General features: G+C 36.1%; 1 long non-coding RNA gene across 1 annotated transcript in view; it reads right to left on the bottom strand.

Moving 5' to 3' along the window:
* Window positions 1–5,475: 5,475 nt before the first annotated feature.
* Window positions 5,476–7,694, bottom strand: part of LOC139084871 (uncharacterized) — an 84,978-nt gene continuing 82,759 nt past the window's right edge. The window contains exons 8-9 of the long non-coding RNA XR_011542727.1: window positions 7,194–7,319; window positions 5,476–5,719 (exon numbers count right to left, since the gene is read on the bottom strand). This is a non-coding gene — a long non-coding RNA (uncharacterized lncRNA). The remainder of the gene's footprint in view (window positions 5,720–7,193; window positions 7,320–7,694) is intronic.

Genomic DNA, 7,694 nt, shown 5'->3' with positions numbered 1-7,694 from the left:
CATCGTGATCTGACCTATTGCCATGGTTTTTCTTAGTGTGTGTATGCTGAAAAATCTTAAATATATATCTCAGGCATAATGCTGCCACAAATACGGTTTATAATTCAAAAATCCTCAGTGCTTTGGCACTTCCTCTCCTTTGTCCCATGTACTTAATCTAATATGCCTATTAATTCTGCTTTCTAAATCTCTCTTAGATTTATCCTTTTTTTGATCTCCAGTGCTACAATGCTAATCCAAACCACCATTCGTCTTTCTCTTGAACTGTGGCAACAGCTCCTAAGTGATTTTGTTACTGTGGTAAAAAACACATAACACAAAATTTATCATCTCAACCACTTTTAAACGTATAACACATAGTATTAAGTATATTCACATTGTTGTGAAATAGATCTCCAGAAATTTTTCATCTTGCAAATCTGAAACTCTACACCCTTTAAACAACAGTTGCTCTTTCCCTCCTCCCTTCAGCCCCTAGTAGCTACCATTCTACTTTCTGTTTCTATGAATTTGAACACTTATGATAGCATATATAAGTGCAATTATGCACTTACATATCTTTGGGTCTTTTTGTGATTGGGTCATTTCACTTAGCATGATGTCCTCAAGTTTCCTCCCTGGTATAGCATGTGACAGGATTTCCTGCCTTTCTCGGGCTGCGTAATCCATTGTTTGTATAGACTACATTTTGTTTATTCATTCATCCATTGATGGACATTTGGGTTGCTTCCACCTCTTGGTTCTTTTGAACAGTGCTGCTGTGAACATGTGTCAGGATTGCTGGGACGTATTGTAGTTCTGTTTTTTAATTTTTGGGGGAAACTCCATATTGTTTTCCATAGCAGTGGCACCATTTTACATTCCCACCAATAGTGCACAAGTGTTTCAATTTCTCTACCTCCTCCCCAGCACTTGTTATTTTCATTTTTTTAATAGTAGCCATCTTAATGGGTGTGAAGTGATATCTCATTGTGGTTTTGATTTATATTTCTCTGATGATTAGTGAGGTTGATCACATTTTCACATGTTTGTTGGCCATTTGTATAGTATTTTGGAGAAATGTCTATTCAAGTCCTTTGCCCATTTCTTTAATAGGGTTTATTCCATCTTTATTGTTGAGCTATAGGAGGTGCTTATATATTCCACATATTAATCCCTTATAGATATGGATTTGCAAGTATTTTCTTGAATCCTTAGGTTGCGTTTCGCTGCCACTATGTACTCGTATCTCACTATTTTTGTAGCCCCTCTGCCTCTTTTAACATCCCCAACTCATTATCCATACTCTTTCTACAAAAATAGTTGTAAAGCCCAAATATGGTCAAGTAATTTCACAATTTTATAGTCATTTATTTCTTCTCAAAGCTCTCAGGATAAAATTCTAAGTGCTAAAATTTATGCTACATAATCTAGCATCAATCTACCTTACCAACATATTTATGGCTGTGTCGCTTAATGGCAGATATATTTATTGCTCTTAACAATAATGTTATGCTAAATATTTTTCAATCATTTAGAGCAGAAATATGAAGACATTAACTTCAAATGGCAGTTTTACATTCTGGTTGTGACTATTATTTTTCTTACTCTAAGATAGGAGATACATTTTCATAAATAAGTGGAAAGAAAAATTTTCATACTCTTTTCCAGGTGATATTTAATACATTATTGTACATGGAGAGATTTTTGTCCTGACTATTCGTTAAAGATGTCTTTCACCCTTTGAAATGCCAGCATCTGACAATTGTGAACTCCTTGTTTTGTTGAACAAGCTCTAACTCAGGGAAAATATCGAGAGCATATGAGTGATTGTCCTTTAAACAAGGCTTGCCTTCTATACTATGCCTTCTATTGGGATTTTTAAGTCTCTATGGCTGAGCTCCTCTCAAAGGCTTTTTTTCTATTATATATTATCATACGAAGAGTATTTAGTGTTTGAATTGCCAAATAATGTAACAGTCTGTTTATATCAAAATATCAGACTAAGATGTAAAATGTTGAGTGTCCTGATGGTTACATCATCACTTTATCATCATGTAGGCATGATGGGTTTTCCTTTCCCAGGGTGTTGTTTGTTTTGATCAATATTCATTGCATATAAAAGCAAATTGACAAAATTCTATGCTTTGTACTCCTTTTATTTTATCTATAATATCTGTTACATATGTATCCTTTTAGACAAATCAATTTCCTTCAATGTGTGCCAGCTTCCTGCCAGTAAAATGAAGGGTGTTGAATTATCCTGTTGAGCTTTCTTCCATTGCTATCACTCCATCTTATGTAGTTTCAATGGGGAGAATATGGTTTCCAAGGGCTGGAAAATTGTTTCTTTGGGAGGTAGCATCTTAGATATTATAATAGTCTGTGGGCCTTCAAAGGGCCAAAATATATAAACAGATATACAGTAAATAAATGATATTAAAATTCCATGGAAGGAAGCAGTGATTAAGAACAGTAAGTCTAGAAATGTTCCTGAGGAGGTGATAATTTAAAAAAGGAGGTTGAGAACCACTGCTCCATGCATTCGTATACGTCAATCCATGGGCCCAGGCTAAATCTTTTTCACAACTCCCATCCTTTCTCCATTGACACCATATAACCATTACGTGGGTCATGTGTACAGGTGTTCATGGTGATTGATTTCTGTCCAATGTTTGTTTGCATGTAGCCATTGCTTGCATCTTTCAGGCCATTATTTCCAAGAAATGACTTGAACCATAAAGAAAATTCTCCTCATGAATAAGTTGATACATGTAGAGAAAAATTTCTTGTTGGTAATAAATATTCTCTTTGTGCTGAGAATTAGTGGATTATGTTAGCTCTGGATTATAAGATGCGATTTTTAGAGCAAAAAATTGAGCACGGGCATGTTTCGAGTTACTACTTAAATAAATATTTAGAGCACTTTCTTCCACTTTTCAATATTAGATACAAAGTATGACAATAAGTGAATGCTCTTTCTTACCATGTTTGAATCCAACATTTTGGAGACAAAATAAGCATGGATGTGAGTTTAAATAATTTTAACATGGAGAACAGCATTTTTTAAAAAATTTCCCTTTGCTTTTTATGAAGAAAATTTAAAAAAATAAAATAAAAAGCAAAGTAAATGTGGCCAATGACCCAGGAAAAAACAGACTTGTCATCAAAATATAATCAGTTCCCATAAAGGCTTAAGGAGATTCCACTCCTGAAGATTTTATACTCTAAACCAGAGAAGCAGATTAAGTAGTCAAATCACAGAGTTATTACCAGTGTGGGCTTCAAGAGCCTGGGACAGAGAGGAAGCCTCTATTGGCTGGAAACCCCGACCTGCAGGTTCTAAGCAGCTGACCCTGCCAACTGTCACTCCCCCGTTCTGCAGGGGACCCCAGTGGCAGCCCTCACACTGCTTCCTGCAGTTTACTGATCAAATGGCAACTTCCAACAAAAACCAACTCATCAGCAGTTAATACAGGTAACCTTTTCTAAATCTTAGACTGGTAAACAAAAATGTCCAAGGGGCAGTCAATTCAGTGAATAATTAATCTAATTTCTCATTGAGTTGTGATACTATTTTGCACATACACACACACAGGTAAAAAATGCCCAGTATAAAAACATAGTGAGTGTGGTAGGCAGAAAATTGGCCCCCCAACTATCTATATGTTTTAACCCCTGAACCTATGCATATGTTTTATCACATGGCAAGGGGGAATTAAGCTTGTAAATGAAATAAGTTTGCTAATCAACCACCTTTAAAATAAAGAGATTATCCTGGACTATCCAGTAGGCATGATGTGATTACCAGGGTCCACAAATGGGGAAAAGAGAGACAGAAGTGTCGGAACTTGAGAGATGGCATCATCTGAAAGATCAACTGGCTGTTGCTTGCTGGCTTTGAAGATGCCAAGGAGCCACAAGCCAAGGACTGAGGGCAGCCTCTAGAAGCAAAAAAGGCAGGGAAACCGAGTCTCTCCAGGAAACTCCAGAAAGAATGCAGCCCTGCCCTTTTGACATTAGTCCAATGAGACCGTTTCAGACTTCTGAGCTCCAGAAATAAGGCAATACATTTGCTTTGTTTTAAGCCTCTAAGTTTGTGGCAACTTGTACAGCAGCAATAGGAAACTAATACAATGAAATAAAGTATTCAAAGACCAGAAATATATTACTAAGACCAAATAAATTGCAAAAATATTAGAAATTATACTTCTGCCTTTAAAAGCACTATTTCTCTAGATAGATATTACAGCAGAATAGTTTGGGTCTCTAGAAGTAAGCTATGTCGTTTTAAATCCTAGCTCTACCACATTCTAGGTGAGTAACACAAGAAAATTGCTTAATATACCTCCATTTTCTCATATTTATAGTGGATGAAATAATAATTGTACCTCAAAAATTAGACTAACTAGGGGTCAGCCCCGTGGTATAGTGGTTAAGTTGGCACACTCCACTTCAATGGTCTGGCTTTGCAGGTTCGGATCCCAGGTGTGAACTGACGCACAGCTTATCAAGCCACACTGTCGCAGGTATTCCACATGTAAAATAGAGGAAGACTGGCATGGTTATTAGCTCAGGGCCAATTTTCCTCAGCACGAAGTGGAGGATTGGCTGTGGATGTTAGCTCATGGCTAATCTTACACACACACACACACAAAATTAGACTAAACAATACATTTGATAGTATAATCAGTAGTACCTGGCACAGAGTAAGTCTTATTATATCTTTCCTTTTATTTTAACTATTATTTATTATTTGCTATTTATGCTATTCTTATCATTATTCTGAGAGATAAGACGATAGCATCCAGTTTAGTCTTTGTATTCTATCTTATATAGGCATAATTATTTTAGTTTCAGTGTTATACTTCAAAGAGCTGGTAAAAAGTTTTAGCCCTTGACTATTTTTATAGATTGATAGAGGGAGATTTTTCTAAGGTATCCTGTACAATAATTCTTGTTGTTATAGGTGAAGCCCGAACTCTCCTAGGGATCCATCTATGACTGGCCGTATACATGGTCTGTCACTAACATTAGTATCTTCAGCATAAATGTTGTGTCAGAAATGGACATGGAAACTTGATAATTTTAAAACCACTTGGTTGTGGGCATTTCAATGTAAATTAGCCCATTTTGAGGATATTGTTATTTCTTTGCAATTATATAATGATTTTATATATGTCTCTATATATGTGCATGTACTTAAAATTTACCAATTATCTATTTTTGTGTTGTATTATATTTTGGTTAAATAAAGTTATTCTGAAAATGAAACTTCATTTTCAGGTCCATTTGTTTGTGTAAAGAAGACAATTTCTCTTTTATTTGTTTTCTCTTTATAGGGAAGTGTTGATGTTAGCGAATTTTAAACAGCGAAATATCTGTTCCCCTTAATACATTTATGCCACCACAAATTCACTTATATCAGACAACTTCAAGGAAGGGAGAATATTGTACATTGCTCAAAGCTACACAAAACCAGTGAGATGTACAAAGTTATCTAATGACAGTTTTTATCTTAAAAATAAAGTTACTGTTATACAGAGAAAAAATAGAAACTCAGCACTGCAAAATCTTGGTTTTCTTTTTCTCCTCTTCTGTAAAGTGGGATTAAACATTCCTAACTTCATCCCATCTTTTGAAGGCTGTTCCTATTGTACACGACGGAAGGGTGTTTTGCAGTTATAACCACGTCAAACAGTGAGAGGTGACACTTTGATAGACTCAGCAACTCCTGGAGCTGGAAGGATTTTAAAAGTCATCAAATCCACACATACTCAGCTAAAATTCAACAAAACGTCAAAGAAACCATTAAAATGTATAGCATTCTTTTGTCAGAATATTAGAGATCTCATATGTTTACCCTACGACATAAGCCTTTAGTCTGTCTATTTATAGTTGAAGTGAAAAATACTAGATGGTTGTCTTGCTTTGTTTGTTTTTCATAATAAAATTTCATGGCCTTGAAGACTATTTTTAAGCTCGCCTTTTTCTCTTCCTCTTCTATTAAACGAGAGGGCTACTGCGGTCCTTTGTTCCTTAGCTTACTGTGTCCGACGTCTGCTCTTTCCCACCGCAGGCTCCAAGTTCACCCTAAGTTTCTAAAGAATATACCAACTACAATTTCCTTAACTTATTTTAAAGGCAAAACATCTGCTTGCATTCTCATTAGATATCAGCACTTCACAATGAAGGTGAGAAATCAGCCTTGTCCTCATTGAACGCACGTGGCATTCAACTTCTAAGCCTAATGAAAGCTATGATCTCATGAAGATGAGGAAAAGAAAAATTTGTTTTCTTTAGACTGATAAATCTACTCAAACTACAACTGAGATGTTCATTTATAGAAGGAGTAAAACCTGTTTATTTATTACCGGAAATGGAGTTGTCACAGCTGAATTTCCCTGGGCTTGAATTTCACTGGGGTATTTTTCAAAGTAAAGTTGACTTTAAAAGCAAAAAAAGTTCAACTCTCCTTGAATATAGTTTATTTGGAGAGATCGAGAAAGCATAGGTGAACATCACTTTGAAAATGTTGCAATATTATCTTAGAAAATAGGATAGGAAAATGTTCCTTCAAAATAACAAAAGCTATTTCTAGTCAGTTAAAATTTTAGTAATCAATGCCAATTAGGCACTTATAGACTCTTAAATTCAATACCCCTCAAACGTGAACTTGAATTATTGTCTGTAAATTGGGAACACCTACTGGCTAATTCATTTTAAAAGGGTCTTATTTGCAGATTTTTAAGAAAGACAATACTATGACACTAAGCATCAACATACCCAATGTATTACAACCAAAAATATCTGTGATGCTGAGTCAAAATATATGACAAACACCACTTCCCAGTCCCCTTTTGTCCCCCCAAAAATTGCTTGGGAAATTATGTACCTTCATATTTTATAATCTTACATTTCTTTGAAATGGTTCACATGGTATATGGCTTTGGAGAGAGGAAAAAGTCTTTGATTACTATTCCCTGTGTTCTGTTTTGAAAATATGTTTACTCTAGTCAGAGTTAGTGCAAGGAAGAAGAAAATTAAAGTAATAATGTATTATCCAAAAGGACCTCTCAACTATCTCTGAAAAGAGTGAAGTGCATCAGTTCCACAGAGCCCAGTAATGGATAGGACGCACAGCCTCCACAGGTGCGCTGGCATCAAGCTGTACCTAAAGTAAAGGGTGCAGTAGAACAGGAGAAAGGACATACCGTCACAGAGGGTCTGACACTTCCAGGTGCAGCCACATGTTCATTTCTCAATTGCAGAAGAGATTCTTTGTCTTCAGATGATAAACCAGCAAGACATGTGTAAGGCATCTTGTTTTCAAGGTTGCCCTGTCAAAAATTTATAGCAGGATTTTTTGTACCCTACTGGTTACGTAGCTAAAGCCAGGCTATGTAGGTTGAACCAGGTGGCACCAAGTATAAACCATCAATCCGTCCCTAAGCCGCGTAGAGGATTTGGCCCTGGGTACCTGGAGGGGAGCTCCAAACTGTAAAATGCCCTTTATCAATAATGAAAATATCTCACTCTTATCTTGGCCAAATGTTGATACAAGACTTCCAGGCATTCTTGGAGATAAGCAGAGCTGACCAGCCGCAGCTGTGCGGTAACCCTATCTGACACACAACTGGTAGTATCTTTGTTTCATTGAAGAGAAAACAGAAAGGCAGAGCCAAGGATCAGTTCTCTAAAGTTTATTGTTGAGA

This window comes from Equus przewalskii, chromosome 1, assembly GCF_037783145.1.
Source record: "Equus przewalskii isolate Varuska chromosome 1, EquPr2, whole genome shotgun sequence".
Classification (NCBI taxonomy): domain Eukaryota; kingdom Metazoa; phylum Chordata; class Mammalia; order Perissodactyla; family Equidae; genus Equus; species Equus przewalskii.
Note: the sequence above shows the minus strand (reverse complement) of the source record. Positions and strands in the feature narration are given on the sequence as shown.